Source organism: Protopterus annectens, chromosome 2.part0 (genome assembly GCF_019279795.1).
Source record: "Protopterus annectens isolate FY-2018-M chromosome 2.part0, PAN1.0, whole genome shotgun sequence".
Taxonomy (NCBI): Eukaryota; Metazoa; Chordata; order Ceratodontiformes; family Protopteridae; genus Protopterus; species Protopterus annectens.
The window spans coordinates 1,490,556,330-1,490,578,583 of NC_056728.1; the positions used below are offsets into that span (position 1 = coordinate 1,490,556,330).

At 39.8% G+C, this 22,254-nt stretch overlaps 1 pseudogene; it reads left to right on the forward strand.

The window, feature by feature from the left end:
* The first annotated feature begins 13,535 nt into the window (after positions 1–13,535).
* LOC122793799 lies at positions 13,536–13,690 on the forward strand (annotated as a pseudogene).
* Positions 13,691–22,254: the final 8,564 nt, after the last annotated feature.

Sequence of the window (22,254 nt, forward strand, 5' to 3'; positions counted from 1 at the left end):
AGAAACTACAGAAATCAGTGCAGTTTGTCTTAGTTTTGCCATTAAAGAGCAAAATAACAATTCATTCTTCAGAGATACATAAGTCTGAGTATTCATTTTAAAATCTTTAGTTACAGTTTCATTCAGTTCATCAGCATTGTTATTTGAGACAGTTTCAGTAAAAAAGGACTTGCTCAGATCTTGTTGGATTACTTGTTGGAGTACTTTTATAGCTGCATATTCCTGCTTAAAGTTGTACTCCAGTGCCTTTCTGATGACCTTGCTACTGGTTCTGTTCTTCCACTGTTCTTTGAGTTTGCCCCAGCCCCTACTGAGACATTAAGTTAAAAGTTTCTGAAATTCTAAGCTCCTACTTAGACATTAAGTTAAAAGTTTCTGAAATTCTAACCATGAGACTAGAGCATAGGTCTCAACCTCTTAAGAGGCCAATGTGGAACACAGACCCTAGCAATGTGTGACAAACTATCAAAATGTGGAACACTCTTTTTCACACTGTGTGAAAATGCATCATTTCCATGAGGCCTGGTTGAAGTAGACTTTTTGCCAGAAGTTAGCAAATCTTGTACATTTGTAAAATTCAGTTAGACATGTCAATAAATAAAGTTACCAGAAACCATTTATAAAATTCAATATACGCAGTAGAAAATTGCTACATAACAGTATTCAAGTGCAACTATTAAAAATACATGCTCTTTAGCACCTGCTTTTCCAACTCCTCCATTTCTTCTTCCAACTAAATAAGTTAAGTCATCCAATCAAGGACAAATCCAAGCAGAATCAGGGACAAAATAAAGAATTAATCAGGGAAACATTTAAAATGTTGCTACCATTACCTTGAGACATTGACAGAATAAGAGATTTAAGCAATAACCCATGCCTGGGTGTGGGTAATGCTGGATTTACCCATGGTTGGTGTGGTTTGGTCATGAGGGAGAAGCCCGGGTGGCCAAACAAAGACAACTGTGGGCAAATCCAGCATTACCCACACCCAGAAGTGGGGTATTGCTATTATTAAATGACATTATTTAAGGAAAAAAAAAAACTTACTTTTCTTAAATAATGGCATTGTATAATGCGTCCGTGCTGCCCTTCTGCAGCTGTCTGGTGTTCTGATGTACTGCACACGTGTATGCTTATGCAGTACATCAGAGCTGTGGGTGGAATCAACGGAGAAAGCAAGATCTCTGTTGCTTTTTACAAAGTGTCTCAATATGTTAAAGGAGTTTAAAACAGCGAGACATCTTTAAAAAAAGCAACAGAGAATCTCTGCTGCTTTTACAAAGTGTCTCGCTATGTTAAAGGAGTTTAACATAGCGAGACAGCTTTAAAAAAGCAACGGAGAAAGCAAGATCTCCGTTGCTTTTTACAAAGTGTCTCAATATGTTAAAGGAGTTTAAAATAGCGAGACATCTTTAAAAAAAGCAACGGAGAATCTCCGCTGCTTTTACAAAGTGTCTCGCTATGTTAAAGGAGTTTAACATAGCGAGACAGCTTTAAAAAAGCAACGGAGAAAGGAAGATCTCCGTTACTTTTTTTAAAGCTGTCTCGCTATGTTAAACTCCTTTAACATAGCGAGACAGGTTCTAAAAAGCAACAGAGATCTTGCGTTCTCCGTTGCTGTAAAAAAAAAAAAAGAGAGACTTATACTAATGGAAAACGTCCGGGCGACCGCACCTTTTTCCATTAGTATAAGTCTTTGATTTACAATGTGCATGCAGACCAATTAGCATGCACGTTTAGGAATATTAATGGGGGGTGGTGGGTCGATGTGTAATGTGAATTAATACACCCTTTCTGAAATATAAGCAGTCTATAATTATTTATTAAATGTAATGCACCATCTTTTCTCCAAAAGTGACCAGCCTAGCTCTCAAAGAATCAGGGACAGATCCAGAAATAATCAGGGGACACTTAAAATATTACTATTATCTTGAGACATTGACAGAATAAAGAATATGAATAGAGAATTGCTCTTATAAACTTAGCAAGTTGCTTTAATAATAGGATTTGTGTTAGCATGCATTTTCTGAAGGATATGAAGTCAGAAACTGAAATCCATGTCAATATTTAGTAACTTTAATATTCTGTGATTTGCCAGAAAACCACACATTTTATGAGCAACACACCAAAATGCAAACATCTGGAACTCTACTCCCATCAGATAAAATGTTTAATCACTCCTACACCTTCCATATCCAGCCACTTACCTCTGCCCAATAAGGAAACAAAGCATCTGCAGCAAGTGCAGTAGTCCACCACCCCAAATGCAATCAGGAAGAGCAAATAAATCATCCAAGGGAGAGGTATAGCTCCCAGGCAGCAACAGCAATCAGCAGCCCAGCAACAGCACTATCATAACCATTCTAAATCAAGTAAAGCAAATTGCAGCCCTTTTATAAGCTCTTTCCCCCAGGTCACTGTATCTGATGAAATGCACTCCCCATAGCAACTCACATTCAACCGGTACCTCTCTGTCCAGTCTGTATCCCATCACTCTTATCCATGATCATAGCAATTAACCTACCACGCAATCAGATGAAGACAGCTATAACTTTAATGTCTTGTGACATCAAGAATGCAGACTAAACATGCATTACCATTAAATGAATTGTACCTACAAACTTTCAACTATAACTCCTAAAACAGTGCCATGGGAAACAAGCAGCCCCTTTACATTTTAACCTATGAAAGACAGCAATTCTAGTAACTAGATAGACCCCAAAAGAGAATTACTGCAAACCTGCAAACCACCAACTGTCAACGAACAAAATCACTTCCTAACATGTCTACACCCATACTGAAAATAACAATCTAGACAGTTCAACCTAAAAACTCCTTGCCCTGTCAAACACCTTGATCATGAAATCCAGGCAACTCAAAACCATCTTACTGACCTGCACCATACTACTGCATCTGACAGCATGTGTCCCACATCAAGCATGTCTATGAAATTCCTATAAATCTTCATTTGTGAAGGTCACTGCTACAACTGATGCTCTTAAAGCGACCCACAGCAACTCCACTACCACACCAGACTCTTGATCCAGAAGTCATTTTCATTACCTTATAAAATGCCACAAACTTTTTATTAAAGCTAACAAAACTATTATTTCTACTGTATCTTAAATGCCAAAACTTCTAAAATGTCAGTTGCATACTACCAACTATAGTAACCTACAGCCTTACCCTTTGCAAGTTATTGCAAGCGTTACTCTCCAAATTTCCCATTGATCACACCAATGATACTCCATCAGTAAACAATCTCCAGCTAAGGAACATGAAGTGAACAATTGATGTTCATTACTATAACAGTAAAATGCAAAATGCAAGACTTGAACATAAGGTAGCTCCCTTTGCATCAGGAACAGATGCTTAGTTGGTTTTAATTGCAATGTATGAGCTGGTCAAAAATTACAAAGCAGAGCCACCACTGTTCAATACGAAACAGCAGAACAGTGGGTTAAATCAATCACAAATGCAGAATGTTCCACATAATCTGGAGCACAACTCTCTCACCCTTTTCTTGTTATGGCTTTAAAAGGCTGCATCTCTGGCTTCAGCTTCTTATAGGTTCATAGGTTGATACTAGGCTATAAGCCCCAGGGCATTTATAAGCCTAGCCAGAGTGTGTTTGGCTTTCGCCACCCTTTTAGATTAGTTGACTGTACCTCTTTATAGTAGTAGGTCACAGAAGATAGCCTTTTTAAAGTTAGTTTACTGTGCCTCTGTCTAGTAGGAACACAGAAGAGATCCCAGGGGTAAACTTACGATCTCCCATCCACTCGTCAAAATTTCTCTTGAAGAGGGTCAGTGAGGGTCTGTGCCTAACATGGATTGGGATTTTGTTCCAGAGTGAGGGGAGCCTCTGGGATATGAATCTGTCCCTCCAGCATGTCCTATTTATTTCTGTGCTGAGGTTTAAGTCCCTGGAGCGTGTATCTCTAAGGGATTTGGATTTCCTGAGGTGGACTTCTAAAGTCCCTACCTCCCCTATTTCATTGCTATTGTCTGTTGTGAAACCTATTTAAGTACATTCACATTCATTGTTTTCCATATATCCATAACTCTAATTACTAAGCAGACCAGTACTGCACTTGATTAAACCTCCTATGCTGCAAATTATTTCCTGCTCTCCTTGCCACACTCAAAGGAGGTCCTGAATTAATCTTACTCCATCTTTGGGAGATAAAGGATTTATTTTATTGTTGTATACTTTATTTAACTGTTTGAAGTGCTACTACTTTATTTTTCCTTTATATTTTTATTTTTTTCCTTTAAATCATTATAAATATCCCTAATACCTGAAATTGCCTTATCAAGGTAGTTTGTTTAAGTTGTTTTGTTGTAGCATTACACTGATAAGCAGTCTTTTTGGTGTTATTACAAGAGGTTAGCAGTGCACTGTATGCACACAAACACCCATTAAGTAGATTTTACCTGTTAGACTTCCCTTAGAGCTGAAACCTGTAACTTAGTGTGGTTAAAACAAAGTCACTGTGTGGAGACATGGTAAGAGTAGCCAGTTTGTGTGTTAAACAGCACTACTGTCAAATATTAGCAAGATCGTACCTAGTGTAGTGCCAAACCCCAAAGACCACCCAAGGAGACCTCTGTATAACCCAGTCCATGACCTACAGTAGCCCTCCCAAATGCAGGTCGAGACAACATAGATAAGCAATATCCAAATGTCTCTGTAGTTGAAACATATGGGCTTCCTGAGACAATGTCTCATGTTCATAGCCAGTAATCCTTAAAGAAACAGACACTGTATGCCAGAAATGCACCTATACAATTTCACTAGAGGCAAACATCTCTCCTACAAACACTGTTGTCAAGAACACACTCACTAAACCCACCACACACATAGACGAACCTATGCTGAGGCACTAAAAATCAATCTTTCCAAACCTCAAATGTCTCCTCAGCCTATAAACAGCAACATCTGCCTTCGGTAATCCCTAAAGCACTAACCAAAAGAAACACTAAACACCACACATATGACTACACACATTGGAGCTTCAAGAGCAAAGCCCATAGTGCAAGCCAACACATTACCCAAGACTCTTGTCATAGGGGACTTCATTGAATAGCTCACAGATGCCCCGTCACCAAACTGAACAAGAAGAAGTTAAAGGTTAGTTGTTATCTGGAATCATGATCCCCCAAGTGATGTATGCACTCACTCAGTTCACTACACCACAGGTACTAGTATGGTTCTATCAAGGTCCATGTGGTGTTAATGGCCTAACTTACTTCCATAAGCAATACAAAGAGAGACATTGTTGATCTATCAGAATATGTCTCAGGCAGATATGTGCCTTGCATTGAGCAGCATTCTATCTTCACCAAAGTTGATGACTTCAGTTAGTGGCTTAGCCTCTGGTGAGTTTCCAAGTAGGACACAGTTAACAAAACATGTTGCTTTGCAAAGGATGGTGGACATCAGTCTTGCATAGGCATCCAAATATTTGATAAACTTTATCCAACCCCTTAATGCTTTTTTTAGGCAATGCCAAGTTGACAAACTCACAGACATAACAAATAAAACCCAAATAAATCTAAAGGTGTCACTGCTCAATGCTATATGCCTAAACAAGAAACTCCTTACCCTACCAGCTCTCCTCATGCTGGAGAATGTAGATATCTGTGGCCTTACAGAGACTTGGTTTTAATCTGCAGAAAGTAGTCCGGCAGTACAAGGATTCAGTGCATTCCACCTGTTTAGGCCATCAGCTGCAAAGACAAGGACATAATGTGGAGGAGTCTCAATCTATATTGGCAACAAGCATAACTCTAATTTGGCTAAACAGGACAATGTCCTGAAATTTATCTGTGTGCAAATCCCCATAGACAAAGTCCCATACTATATCATTGCAAGCTATAGGTTACTATGTCCCTAGAATCCCATAGCTAGTACCTAGATCTACTGGAGACACAGCATTAAACCAAATACTCTATTCATGGGAGACTTCAACTACCTGTTTATACTCCTACTCACAGGCACAATTCCTGGACATTATTAACACAAATATCCTTGACCAAATAGTGAATACACCCGCTAAACATATTGGACCTTTTACTCTCCCAGTGCTGCACCCTCTCCCCCCTGTCTCATTTCCTCACTGGTACAGTCAGATCACAAAGTTATTTCCTTCAAAATAAAAGTAATTTCAGTTGTTGTTGTATCTTGTTGTTGTTGTATCTTTCGGCTTTTCCTTGTTAGGGGTCGCCACAGCGGAACTCCGGTCCGCTAATGATTGGCAGTAGATTTTTACGTGTTGAGTTGCCAGCTCTGATGCACAACCTTCAATGAAGGTACGCCAATTCACGCATGTCTCTACACAGAAGACGCTTTAGCTGAGAATCGAACAGGACAATGTCTTACTGTGAGGCGACAACGCTACCACAGCACCACCACCGCAAAATAAAAGTAATTTCAGTGACAGCAGCAAATACTGAAACACTTGGGGACTATTATGAAGTAAACTACATCCTATTAATCTATAGTTTGATAAAATTCAATGCCCCTACCAACCTTGAGTTCACAGCAACCTATGTGGAATTGTTCAGAGAGACCCTGTACAACCTTTTAAATTACTGTATAGAGGCTACTGTACCTGCTATAAGTATGCCAAAAGCAAACTCTAAAAACAAATCACACCGTTGGATTACTAACTTTAGTAGGATATATTAAAATAGAAAAAAAGTCATGGCTAAAATCAGCAAGAAAAACTCCCATAATGGGAGAAGTTCACTAATTAAACTAAACAGGAAACTAAGTGGACTAATAAACTACAACAGGGTCATTTATAAGATAAAGATATCCTCACAGGCTAAAGACAATGACAGGTCCTTCTACAGCTATGTCTGAAACCTTAAAGGAAGGACCTGTCAGAGTGCTGAACTAGTATTCAGTGATGCCACCTTTACTGAGCAGAGTGACACAGTAAATTTCCTGGCTGACAAACTCAGTTCAAACTTCACCCTCCACTCCTCCCTGCCTCCCTCATAATACCTTCTGGCATAATCCCCCCAAATATTAACTGAGAGCAAGTCTTATCAGCACTTGGTAAAGCCAAAAACACAGCCTCAGTGGACCCCAACTATATCATGGGATGCCTCCTAAAGAGCTTGAAACATGACCTGATCAGGACCATTTGAGTCACTGTTCAACTATTACTTGAAAACAGGCTTTGTACCAACTAAATGGTGGACTGCAATGGTTATCCCACTTCACAAGGATGGACCAATGACTGATTCTGGAAACTGCAGACCTATTAGATTGACTAGTCTAATATGCACCTCTGTTTGGCATCTCAGAGGCAAAGGCTAATGTCAAGGGTCTTTGTCAGAACAAATTCACAGAATACTGCAAATTGGGAGATATCACTCAAAACTGGGAGCTATCATAGATTTCCCCCATGGCACAAACATCTTACAAGAGGGTCACACACATACAAATGACTGGTGCCAAAGTCATGGACTGAAACACAATGCCAAAAAATGCATTATAGGGCTTTTTGGGAAAATTGCCAGCCAGACTAATTCCTCCATTGACAAGAGCCCATTTAGAGCTAACCTGGTAGTCAGGGATCTAGGAACATATGCAGAAAGGTATCTGGCCTTTGATCAACATGTGGCCAGGGTAGTAAGAAAATTATTCTATGTTGAACAACTTATAATGTCATAGTGTCCCGGACCAATGAAGTCATAGTGTCACTTTCTTTGGCCCTTATCTGAACCATCATTGAGTATAATGCCCCCTTTGTCATGTACCTGAGCATATGCATGCAATAGTTATAAAGTCCAAAAAGGTTCCTTACCAGGAGAATCTACTGTATAAATAAGTCTGCTATATGAATCGCCTTAAAGCTCTATCTCTATACTCAGTCTACTACAGATTACTGAGATGTGATCAATGCCTGGCATACAGTGCATCCTTGGATCCAGCTCTGATGGCTCTTTTGTACATCCACAAAATGAACAGCATCATGACCACTAGATCCAACAGTTTAAACTGAGCTTGTGATATAAATAAGACATCTTGGCAAGATAGATATGTGTCACAGAGGATCTCCATGTTCTGGAACAGGCTTCCCATGCATGTGAAGCAGAGCCCGTCCTTAACCCTGTTTAAGTGTAACCTTGACCAATGGATGGGAAATTGGAGCTTCAGCTGGGTTTGGCCCCAATTTCTTTGACAGAAAGAGACAGGCAGTAATGTTCAAACTAATATACTCCATCCTCCCACATAACCTTTAGAAACTTCCTCACTAGCATACCCCCTCCTAATAAATGCCTATGATTCATAGAGGCACAATATGGTTGGATTGCATGGCTAGGCTTATAAAGACCTTGGTAGTCATTAGCCTACTTTATACCTATGAACCTATGAACCTATAAACTACATCTACTTCCACTGTATGCTGCTTCTACATAATAAACAACCTTTATCAGACTGTTAATGGGTAAATACTTTTGTTCTGAAAGGTACAAGAAGATTTGCCTCAGCTCCTAGTATTAAAGTCAAAGACATCGTGTTCCGATCTAACATAAACCATTTCAGTGTTAAGGGTATTTAAGGTAGTAATCTGCAGAAAACAGACAAAATGTCCTGCTCACAGTCACCAACTCATCATATGAGATCAATGACTCCAGCATGTCCTGGATGTGACCTTCAATCTCCTACCTGCATTGCCATGTCGAATAGATATGCTGTAGAATAAAAAAAAGGGAGCATAGTCACCTGATTTCCCCAGACCACCAGAAGTCACTCGCCATAATCCAAATAAGCAGTGATTGTTCTCCAAGGTGCTCAGAGATTGCCAGAATCCTAACTGTATCATGGAGCATGAATCCAGCATCCCTCATCAAATCTAAATTATTAATGGATTGTATCTACAGTCTCAGATTTTACTCACTAACAGAAGTCAGCTACTATAATTGAGTATGTGGTATAGAGTGACCAGTAACCAAGAGCTGCAGGAAATGAATTTGTTCTCAATAGACAGCACAGTTACACTATCCCAAACAGTTTTTATGCTTTTTGACAACAGGTGAAATTTGTTGTATTTCTGGAGCACTTTAATTTCCTCCATAGTGCAACAAGGCCTTCTACATATACTGGCATTTATATCTTGCTGACTAAGTGCTTTGAACAAGATTATTAATCAAATGAAGGCTGGGCCTATGAATGTCTCTGAACTGGTCAATTTACTTGTCACACCCATGAACAGAACCTTATAGAAAGTTCCACATGGTATTGTGCACACATGAACACCTTTGAGGTGCACTGATTTCAGACATGGGAATATTACAAGGATCTTCTTTGTAATTTCAAACTGCATGCTGTTAGGCATAGGATAACAAAAAAACAAAAATATTACCATAGTCATACAATATGCAACAGAGCTAAAATTGGGTTGTCATATTTAATACATCTGACCCTGTATTTTACAACTTCAAAAACAGCATGGTCCTTCATGGACCATGTTACAGACTATGTACTGAGTTGCTCTATATTGAATGAAAATTCTCACTATAGAAAATTGGCATGATTGCAACATGTTTTACAAGAATGGATACTGAGTCCATTGACATCCCCTGAAAATGTGAACAGTGCATGCATCACTACAGTAACTTGAAGTGTATTTTATTTATTTATTTATGTATGTATGTATGTATATATGTATGTATGCAACCCTGCTAGTTTGGATGGTGATGCACCAATATATGTCATTTTTTCTTATTCTCTCTTCTCTACAAATCATAATGGATATTCAGCAGCAATATTAAGGGAGGTTAGTTAACATTCCAGGTGCAGAATTGGGTACTCCCATTTCGCACTTTAACTTTTGTAGATGATTATTTTTCAGTCACATCCAAATTAACAAAACCATGTATTTGTATATCTTGGACAGCTTCACTGTGGAAATTCCGGTCACACCTGCTGCTTATCAGCCTGTACCTTTCTGCTGTTTTTGGCAATTAGACATTGTTATAGTTTGTTAGCATATGTGCTTCTTAGCTTATTGATGTTGGATGCTAGAAGGGTTGGTAGAATAGCTAAAAAATATTTTTTGGCAATACCCTTGCCTTTTATGGTTGGGAGTAGGGAAAGTTGTATGTGATATTCTTACAGTGTGTGCTTTCCTTCTAAATGCATGATCCACATTAAATTATGTTACTGGGGTAGGAGCTGCCCATGTCCTGGGCACTGTGTCGACCAATCTGACAAACTTTTGAGGTAGCAGCATTATGTAGGCAGATAATGGGTATTTTGCAGAGTTATGAATATATGTATTTCCATATAGACATGAATGAGTGAATAGTACATTCAGTGCACATAGTTACTGCACATTAACAAGGGTTTGTGTAGAATGAACAGTACTAATGCTGCTACAGCGTGTCAACAGAAAGCACTCATTTTTCATGATAGGTAGGTGTTGGGTTCAATTCACTGGGCAAATGCTTTTTGTCCATCTAAATGCAGCATGTGCATTCCATAGGGTGAAGGAGGGGGGACAACAACAGAGATTGCTTAAGTCATGCACGCTTCCATTAGCAGTCCACATACTCAATGAAGAATTTTCCTGGTTTAATGTAAATGACATTACAGATTTTTACTTCTCTCCCCTACCCTCTTTGTCACTTTCGGTTCTGTTTATTACATTTCATTTTGGTTTGGTTTGGCTTGTTATCTCTCTCTGACTATTTTCAATTTTTACACAGCAACTTCCAAATTCCCATCTCTGGGCCCACCACAAACCAACAGCTTCGAATCCAGTACCAGCTCCCCATTTTCCCATCCCAAGAGCAGGCTGCTGGGTCTAACTCCCAAGACAGGTCTGTGGAACAAGTGGCCGAAAGGCCCTCAGGTCCTGACATTGGTGGGATTTCACGAGCTTCAGCTGATGTGATTTCCATTGCTGGCTTTGTCAGGGGTGCAGACCATCCATTATATGGCAGAACCAGCTAGCTAAGATGGCAGGGAACCAGGTGTACTGATACCTAGACACTCACACATGGAAATACTCCTTTTTGTGGCTTGAAGCATTAGATCTCTCGACTGGCACTGGCAACAACATCACAACCAGAGCCTAGTGTTGAGGATGCTCAAGGTGGATGTGATGTCCCACTAGGTCCAATATGGGCAGGATGATACTGCTGGCTACAAGTGCCGTATATTCCACCCTAGTGTTTGCTTTGATTTTGTGCCTATTCTTACTCATATTTCTTTTCCAACATTCCCAGTCACCATTGTCCTCACCATGTTTTTCTGATGTCTCATGCTATAATGTTCTTCCTCTTTCTCAGGGTGTCAGCACCTCCTCTGTCAGTCTTGTCTGACTTGTCTGTTTGTTCATAAGCCACTGTTCCCTGATCTGCCCCTCTTACCTTCATTTACACTTTCTAACTTCCTTCCCCACCTTACCATCTTGATATATATAAAGTGGGATCCTGTCCCAGAAAAAAAAATGTCTGCCTTCCGGTGTACCATTCTGTTCTTTCTATAGCATTTTCTATGTGCTTCTTTCTGCTTGTTTCAAACTTTTCATAACTTTTTTTTACTCTCATTCCACCCTTTAGTTTTGTCAAAAAGTAAAGGAAAGCACACTTTATTGGCTGTTACATCCTGCATGTTGGCTTTTCTGGCTTGCTACTTCTGCACACACGTAATCACTGCTGACAAGTATACTGAAGACCAAAAACACACGAACACAGTTGAGTAAAAAAGCAGAACACCTTTATCCAACACAAAGCTTTCGGGACAACTCCCTTTTTCAATGATTAACACAAGGTGCAGTTAGTTTCAGATTTAAATACACCCACCACATATCACATGACCTGCAGCCAAGATCATATGATCAATTACATTAACATTCAACATACAATCACTATCATTTTTACTAAATAAAATACAATATTATAACATATATAGACACACTTATACAAATACACATATTCTTATAAAAATATATTCCTATAAAAAATATTCCTATAAAAAATATATATATATATGCTATGCCCTAATACTCAAAGTTCATCTACTCAACAATCGTCTCTTACATATTATATCTAAAATTATAAAAATAAATATTTATTTAATACCGTAGAGTTTCTACAGCAATATTAAAACCATGATAAAGGCCATGTTACAAAATATAAATCATTTTAAACAATTATGCTGCAACTTTACTAAAATTGGTTTTATTGACACGGATGCATTTAAACCAGGTTCAGTGTCTGCTGACAATCGCACTATCCACTCGTATTCCCTCACTTCAAGTTGGTTACATATATCACCCCCTCTTAATGTTTTATACAACATATCTATAACCCTAAACTTGAACATATGTTCATTACCACATTCTTTTATATGTTTGTATAAAGCATTCGTCTCACACTGTCTCCTTATGCTGGACTTATGTTCAATTATACGGTCCCTGAGCCTTCTTGTTGTCATCCCCACGTAGAAGGATGAACATGCTACACAAGTTGCTATATAAACAACGTAGCAAGAAGCACACGTTGCCAATCCATTAAATTTGTAGCATTTATTAGTAACAGGGTGTTTAAATATATTATTGTGTAGTGAATTATCATCTTGTACTGGCACTATATCAATACAACAACTACAATTGTAACAACATATAGTGCCTCTAGTTCTTCCATCAGATTGATAAGTGGAGGTATATAAGAAATCTTTATAACATAACAATGACTTCAACGATCTCTTATTCCTATATGCAAATGAGGGTGCATTCCCTACTACTGCTCTTATATCATCTTGTGCTAACAGTATTTTCCAATATTTATTTACAACCCTCCTAACTATATGTGTTTTCATATTATATGACGTTATAAATGTGATATGTGGTGGGTGTATTTAAATCTGAAACTAACTGCACCTTGTGTTAATCATTGAAAAAGGGAGTTGTCCCGAAAGCTTTGTGTTGGATAAAGGTGTTCTGCTTTTTTACTCAACTGTGTTCGTGTGTTTTTGTACTTCTGCACACACACATAAATGTGCTGAGACACATTAAGGCACATACACAGTCCAAGTTCTTGATCATGTTTCTTTGCATACTGCAGCTACTACTGTGGGTTACATGTTCTCCTCACAGGTTCTGCTTTGGTCACCAGTAGGATTTTTCTTAGCTACTTTGTTCACATTGCTATTTTGCAAGTTAATTGTTACTGAACTTACTTGTCATACCAATAGGTAAACAGTGGATGGCTCAGCGTAACCATGACTGCCATGATTCAGATTCCCAGTGCATGCCATTTAGCAGCTCAAACAGCAGAATACGTAAGAATCTACTTGCTGTAGCTTTGACCTCAGGACATCTTCCTTTTGTACTTTTGACAAAATTAAACTCTTCTAGAAATGCCATAGAAAAGTAGAAATCATGCTCTGATTACCTTAATATTCTAGTCAAACTCTTAAAAGAATACACTACATTTTAAATAACAATGCCAAAATCATGCAGTCTAGTATTTTGGGATAAAAGATTTTTCAGCATAGTGAAGAGTTACTTAGCTGGCAGGGGAATACCGCAATCAAGAATGTGATTTCCCTAGGGTCAAGCTCTTCCACTGCACTTTTTTCTGGCTTTCACCCGTTATTTCCGCAAATGTGGAAAATGCAACTTCATAATTTGTGGTAGTGAGGGAATGCATTCACATTAAGACGTTTAGGGTTGGGGATTGGCATGATGGTTTAGGTGTTTACCTCCCAGATGAAACATAAAGGGTTTGATTCTCATCAAAAGAGATAGGCTAAGCTTAAAATGGGCTACAAAGGCAGCTAACCTAGTACTTGCCTGTAAGACTAACATTTACTTAGTCAGATAGTAAAACAAAAATTGTATGGTAGCTGAAATACAGCTGTTTTATTTCAGAAGCAGGAATTTGCAATATGGCTGTTAAAAATAATACATTGGTAATTCAGCTGATATACATACAACATAAAGTAAGCTACTTGGGAAAGTTAAGTTTTAAAAACTGCTGCATTTTTGTTTTTAACTCTCTATTCAAATTGTTACCACACTCTACATGTTATTAACTTGGCATGTCAGGCACAAAAATTACCTGAATGTCATAATTAAACATTTGCTGCATTTCATTTTCAAGAAATTTGATGCTTTTAAGCAGATAATGAAGCAAAGCTTTATGAGTTCTGAACTACTGCAACCTTCATTTACACAATGTGATGAATGCTTTGCATATATTATTATGATTAGAGTCCCTGTAGTCCATCAGCAGAATTAGTTAATGCTAAAGCTGTCAACTCATACTGATAGCAAATGGAGCCCACAATTTGAGAATTAATGCATTTTTGTCAAGAGCAGACTTGAAATTGTGACAATACATTTGATCTCCCTTTATTCTTGGCTTTGTTGTGTGCTTTTTTGCTATTCATAAGCAGGGAATAGAACAAAAATAAAAGACACCACACACGCACACACACACACACACACACACACACACACACACACACACACACACACACACACACACACACACACACACGCACGCGCGCGCACACGTGTGCACGTACATATAAATACAACGTGCATGCTCGTACATGCACACACTCACAACTACTAATTCTAGGTTTAGAGCATGTCAGCACTGACATTAACCAAGTTACACAGGTCACAAACAACTTTTCACCATTCTAACTTTCTCCTATGGTATCTTAATCTGAATGTACTACACCCCTTGTTTTGTACAACTGCACAACATTATTACATGATATAAAATAATGATTATTAGTTAAGAAAGTAAAATTGGTTACTTTGTAGTTTCTGGGCCTATAGTTTACAAACAGATAGCTGATAGCTTATTCCTAACATTGTTGTAAATCAGAAATATTTCACTATCCATTATGATTTTTGTACAGCCATTACTTATTGTAAACAGCATGAGTTAAACTCTGAAAATGAGTAAGTTAAGCAATATTCTGACCAATACTGTAGATGAATATACAACTGACATTCAGTGACTGAAAACTGTTTAATGACCAAGATGGCCAGATGCAGCTTTTTCAAACATTTCTGACTACCTACCCTCCCCACACACACACACACACACACACACACACACACACACACACCTCCAATGCAGGAAGCCTAGCCATCTGCTCCATTTTTCATAATTACTTGTAAAGTATTGCTTAAATTGTTTTTAGCCATATGGTTTTATGCTACTAAACACAGTGTAGAATAATTTACTAATGGGTCTTTCAGCTATACAGTCATTTCCAATTTTCATGAAAGCAGCAAACGTTAGGAAAAAATGGCATTGTATTAATTCCATAAAGGATAACTTTTTTTCTAGTTTAAGAACAAAGTAAATATTTATATCAGGTTAAGCAATTAATGTAAAATGCTCACCATTCCTGTGAAATCTGAAACACTGGTCACATCAAAATAATTTAATTCATTTATTTTTCTTTGTTTCTTTTCTTTTTTTTCACAGACTTTGACATTCCCTTCTGTCTTGCTTTTTGCTTGTGTTTATTTTTCTCTTTTTAAATTCATTCAGCTTGTAACAGTTGCTAACTGGTATCCTATGTTCTGATATTATGTCTTGTACTATATTATTTTTTTATGATTTTTTATGAAGATAAAGCTAAAGTATGTATTTTTTAAAGGAGTAGATGCTTTTATGTGCTCACCAGTCCTATGCATGACACCAGCTTTAAACCATGATTTCACAGCAGCAGGAGGAAATACTATTACCTTGAAGACATTTCTCTACAGATACAATGGAATAAGTCATGCAGTTTGGAAAATTCTTATCCTGCATATATCTCTTTACAGATTTATGCATCATTTGCACAATTTGCATCTAATTATGAATTGCTTCAGTATAAGAAATCTCACTGGTCAGTTATGTTTCTAAAGATCTACATTTCTTATAGGGAGAATAAACAATATTTCCACAATGACTAACTAAGGAGTAGTTCTACTTTAGCCATAGTAATGGTGGGAGAGCAGAAGGACCTAATGCCTTCTTACTTTTACACACACAACTCTACCTGATGTTCTTCATCTCACATTGCTGCAGTCCTTACATATGGGTAGTCCGCTGTCCTCGGTCGGCCCGAATACCAAAGTATTAGGCTGACGTCGGTCATGGGCTCTCAGATCTGACATCAGAGCGTCAGGGTATAAAAGCGCATGACCGACGTCATATCCTCAGTCTTTTTTGCCGCATGGTCCGATGCAGAAGCAGCGTTGCAAGTGCCGTTCGTCGTTCTGAAATTTTCATATTCTGAGTTTCAGACCGAAACCAAGTTGGGCTAAGTACCCCGCTGGGGAATATTTTTGTTTTTTCTTGCCTCAGTTAATTCCGGATGTCAGAAAAAGCGAATAATTGTATTTCTTGTGGGAAACAGATACCGCATAGGGATTATCACTCTCTTTGCATTCCTTGTTTGGGACCGGACCACGACGTAGTCGGGTGTCGGTTTTGTGCTAGGTTTAATAAGCGCACTATAAAAAGAAGGTTAGATTGTGCTAGATTAGTCTTTGGTAAGCGGTGTCATTATAATATGCCGTCGGATCCTCCGACGCCCGCTTCCACGAAGAAGCGCAAAGACAAATCCTTGAAACCTAGACAGGTTGATTCGTCCGTTTCGGACGCCGGTCCTGCAGAACCTACAGTGGAGCAGGTGGATCCGGCTGAAGTTTCTGTTGAGCCTCAGGGGGAAACTTTGATTTTGCAGGATGTGGTCTCACAGGAGTCAGGTCAAGCTGAAGGGGCCTCTCAGGTTACTGTTCTCCCTTCTATGCCTAAGGTGGTTAGGCCTTCTGCTACTATTTCTAAGGCTTCTTCTAAGGGCAGGTCTGTTTTGCCTTCTTCTGGTGTCCCTCCAGGTACTTCAGGGTCTGTGCCTAAAAAGCACATGCTTAAAATGGCAGAAGATTTGATTTCTTTAATTAGAGGTTCTATGCCCCCTCCTGATAAGAGGCCTAGGGTGGAGCCAGAGTTGGAAAGTTTGGATCAGGCCTCAGATGACTCAGACTCTTCTGCTGAAGATATTCAAGATTTTCCCCTTATTCGGATTCTGATGCAGAGGATTCCACTCCTTCTGCTTCTCCTCCAGAGGATTTTTCATTTTCAGAAACTCTGCATTCCATGAGGGAGCATTTTAAGTGGGAAGGACAGGATTTCTCTGATTCACGGAAGAGGCTTAGGGAATTCTTGTTTTTACCACAGCATAGACCCTTGGCTATACCTCCTGTTTTGGATGTTGTTCAAGATGTTTTCTCGGAGGCTTCCCTTAATCCAGATTCTTTGCCTCCTGCCAGTTAAACCGGACAGGTATTACAGGGTGCCTGAGGCTCATAAATATCTGTATAAGAGTCCTAGGGCGGACCCAGAAACTATTAGTCAGGGGCCTAAGGGTGTTAGAGCTTCTGTTGTAAAGAATCCGGTTCCTCTAGATAAGGAAGCTAGAGCTTTGGATAGATGGGGTAAGAAGGTGTATACCTCTTCTACTTTAGCAATGAGGGCTTTAAATTGCCAGTTTCATATGTTGAAATATCAGAATTTCCTCCTTTCTCAGCTAAAATCTAAAGTGGATGCTTTGGCAGAGGGCATAGAGTGTAAAGAATTGCAAGATTTAGTACATGTCTCTGAACAGGTGGGTAAGCATTCTTTGCAATGTGGTTTTGATGCTGTACAGGCCTCTTCTAGGGTGGCTGCCACTGGTTCAGTTCTTCGTAGGCACGCCTGGCTTAAGGATCAGAATTTGTCCGAGCATGTTAAAACTAGAATTCTGGATGCCCCTTTACAGTCTGAAGTTTTGTTTGGTCCCCTGTGGAGTCGGTTTTGAAGAAAATGGAAGACAAGGCTAAGTCCATGCAGACTGTTAAAGTTTTTTGCAGGTGCAACCTCCAAAGTTTAGTAGAAATTGGCCTACTAAGGGGTGGACCTACCCTCCTTCTGATTCTCAGTCTAGGGGTAGATCTAGACGTGGCAGGGGCAGAGCTCACAGTACATTCAGGCCTAGAACTTGGAGTTCACCTGCACAATCTGCAGGTGAGGGCAGGGGCCAGTCCTTTCGTAAACAGGCCCAATGACCTGCATTTTTAGCTGCCAGATTCTTCTTCCCTGGCAGCTCCTTTGGGAGGAAAGTTAGCACTCTTCAAGCAAAACTGGCTTTTAGTCACCCAGGACAAATGGGTATTGGACATTATAAACCGAGGCTACAAGTTCTATTTCCATACATTGCCTCCTTTCAAAGGCATGCCAGACGTTCCTCCTCGGCAAAGGATCGAGGCTCACAAGCAGATTTCTTTACTTCTTCAAATAGGAGCTATACAGCCAGTTCCTCTGTCAGAAGTGGGACTAGGATTCTATTCTCGCCTGTTTCTAGTACCAAAGAAAGGGAACACGTGGAGACCAATTTTGGATATATCTATCCTCAACACTTATCTGGACATTCCAAAGTTCAAAATGCTGACGTTACAACAGCTTTTACCTCTGTTGGGAAAAGATCACTGGATGGTAACTCTGGATCTCAAAGAGGCTTATCTTCATGTTCCTATCAGGCCCAGTTGCAGGAGGTACCTGCGTTTTCGGGCTGGAAGTTTACATTATCAGTTCTCTGCATTGCCCTTTGGCTTATCTACTGCGCCCAGAGTGTTCACGAAGGTTCTGGCTCCAGTGATAGCCTTTTTCAGGTTAAGAGGAATACAGATTTATCCTTATTTGGACGATTGCCTGATTATTGCACAACACAAAGACGAACTTCTGCAGCATCTACAGTATGTGATGGTAGTGTTAAGATGCCTAGGGTATTCTGTGAACGAAATAAAGTCCAGTCTAGTACCCTCTCAGGACATGTGCTTTCTGGGTGTGAGACTGAATACAGCTTCCCAGATGGCCTTTTTGACCCCGGACAAACAAAGAAGCCTTTCTCTTTATTTCCATCAGATGTCTCTACAGTCCAGGCTGACTGCAAGGACAGTCCTTCAAGCCTTGGGGTTCATGGCATCTTGTATTCTGGTGCTTCCCAATGGCAAACTGCATATGAGGAAGCTTCAATGGTATCTCAAAAATGTATGGACACAACACTGCCAAGATCTAGACACTGTCATTCAGATAATACCTTGCATTCAGAAAGAATTTTTGTGTTGGGCTCAGGAATGTCACCTAAACAAGGGACTCTCTGTGACCCGACCAGAGGCGAGTCAGATTCTAATGACAGATGCCTCGGACAAGGCTTGGGGAGCACACTTCAATGGAAAATGGGTGCAAGACACGTGGCCTGTCAGACTTCAACATTTGCATATCAACTTGAAGGAGATGTTAGCAGTCCAATTTGCATTGATGGCTTTCAAAGATATACTTCACCCAGGACAGGTGTTGATTCAGACAACACTACTGTCATGTGGTACATCAACAAGCAAGGGGGAACCCATTCGTACCCTCTTTGCAGGCAAGCGATGATTTTGTGGGAGACTGCTCTCAGTTTACACCTCAATCTTCAGGCAAGGTTTCTACCAGGAGCACAGAACTCCTTAGCGGATGTGTTGAGCAGACAAATTGTGGATCCTCACGAGTGGAAACTAGATCCTCATGTGTTTCAAAAGTTGACAGTGTTATGGGGGACTCTAGACATAGATCTGTTCGCTTCTCCACTAACTTACCAGTTGCCAAAGTTTTGCACAAAAATGTTTCATCCCGCAGCTTGGAAGGTGGATGCTCTATCATTCAGTTGGAGCAATCTTCATGTCTATGCCTTTCCACCTCTGCCTCTCATTCCCAAGGTACTCCTGAAGGCCAGAAAAGACAAGCCATCCATGATTCTGATAGCGCCGGATTGGCCTCGACAGCACTGGTACCCACTACTGAGGAGTTTGTGCAGGAGCCTCCATGGCCTCTGCCTTTGATTCCGCATCTTTTGTCTCAGGAGGGCAATCACTTCCTCAATGTCAAGATTCAGTCTCTGCATCTCACAGCCTGGCATATTCTGTTTTAGACCCTGGAGGGTCTCAGCTTCCACAACAAGTTTTGAATGTTATTTTGGAGGCCAGAAGGCCTAGTACAAGGAAAGTTTACGCTGATAAATGGAGGAGATTTTTCTTTGGAGCAAAGAAGGACTTTGATGTTTCCAAGCCTGATTTAAGTGTTTCTCTTCAATATCTTACTGAGTTATTGGACAAGGGTTTGTCTTTCTCCTCGATAAAGGTTCATGCTGCAGCCATTTCTGCTCACTATGACTGTGACCCTCCTTTATTTTCCCATCCTTTGTTTAAGCAATTTCTTAGAGGGGCAAAGAACATAAGACCCCCACGTAGAGCTCCTACTCCTGCTTGGGATCTCAATTTTGTGTTGGAAAAGCTTACTCTACAACCTTTTGAGCCTGCAGCTACGGCCGAGTTAAAGTATTTATCATGGAAGACTGCTTTTTTGTTGGTCATTACCTCTGCAAGAAGCGTTTCTGAATTACAGGCCCTTATGGCAGTGGAACCTTTCCTGATTTTTCATAAGGATAGGGTATCTTTGCGTACTAATCCTTCCTTCATGCCTAAAGTGGTTTCTAGTGTGGCCTTGAACCAAACTATTCATTTGCCTACTTTTATGCAAACCCCAAAATAAAGGGGAGAAGATTTTGCATACTTTGGATATTCACAGGCAGTTACGTTATTATTTGAGCAGAACCAAGGGGTTCAGGCAGTCTCAGCAGTTGTTTGTTTCTTTTGCTTTGGGTTCTCAGGGAAAACCTGTTTCAAAACAAACTATTTCTAAATGGATTGGGTTTTGTATTTCTTTCTGTTATTCCCATCATGGTAAGGAGATTCCGGCTGGAATCAGACCTCATTCCACTAGAGCTACTGCCACTTCTACTGCCTTTCTAAGGGGTAGCTACAAAGATATTTTGGAAGCAGCCACTTGGAGTTCAGTACATACTTTTTCCAAGCATTACCACCTTCCTCTTTATTCTAAGTCTAGGGCTGGATTTGCCACTGCAATATTACAGGGCATTTTAGCAGCCCCTAATGCTTTATGATTTTGCCATGCTCCCTTTACCTCTGCTTTGGGATTCTACCCATATGTAAGGACTGCAGCAATGTGAGATGAAGAACATAGTACAGTTTTGTACCTACCATAAATGTAGATGTTCGAAGATCCACATTGCTGCAGTCCAATCTCCCTCCTTCCCCTCTGTAGTTTGGCATGGTTATATGGTTGGGGTGATGGTTGTTGTTGGGCATGTTTTTGGGAGGCATCCTGTTTTTGGGCTGTGGCCTTTCTTTTTAGGGCCTTCTGACATCTGGGGCAAGAAAAGACTGAGGATATGACGTCGGTCATGCGCTTTTATACCCTGATGCTCTGATGTCAGATCTGAGCGCCCATGACCGACGTCAGCCTAATACTTTGGTATTCGGGCCGACCGAGGACAGCGGACTACCCATATGTAAGGACTGCAGCAATGTGGATCTTCGAACATCTACATTTATGGTAGGTACAAAACTGTACTTTATCATGGTTCAGTGGAGGTACAGTTGTGCAGATCACCTTGCAGTTTAGGTAGCCTTGTAGATTAGGTTGCTTTGTGCTCACATGGAAGAAGGGGAGACGCATCTTCTTGTGTTCTTGGACACAGAATATTAAGTTCACTAGTACAGATGATAGCCTTGGCATGCAGCATAGCTAACTTATAATTGCATCTGAAGCATTATTCAGGATCTTATGCTCCTTTGCATATGTTCTAGGCACCATTGTCAAACTTGCTGTACTTTTAAATTATTGTGCTGGTATCATCAATGATGGTAAAACAAATGGTCACTGAATCTTGTTACATGATGGAAGAAGAGAGCAAAAGAACTTTGCATAAGAAAAGTGACCAAGAAAGCTCACACCCAAACTTTACTCATCCTAGCATGGCCACCTCTTCTCTTTAACAAGGCTAACATTCTATGAAAGAGCATCAACAAGCTTTTTAAGATGACTTCTTCTACTGCTATACCAATTAATATTAAGCCATTAAAGCATTAAACCATATATTGCATTATATCTCAGAGAATGCTGTAGTTAACTCATCCTTAAATATTCACTCAGATACACACACACACACACATATACACACACACGATCTCATACTTTCTGCAACAATATAATAATGTAATTACCCTACCAACTGATGAAAACACATCTACAGCTTTTAATTTCCTGTTCCCCATCCAATTGTCCAAGTTACACTTAAATTGAGCTAGGGAGGAAGTCTAC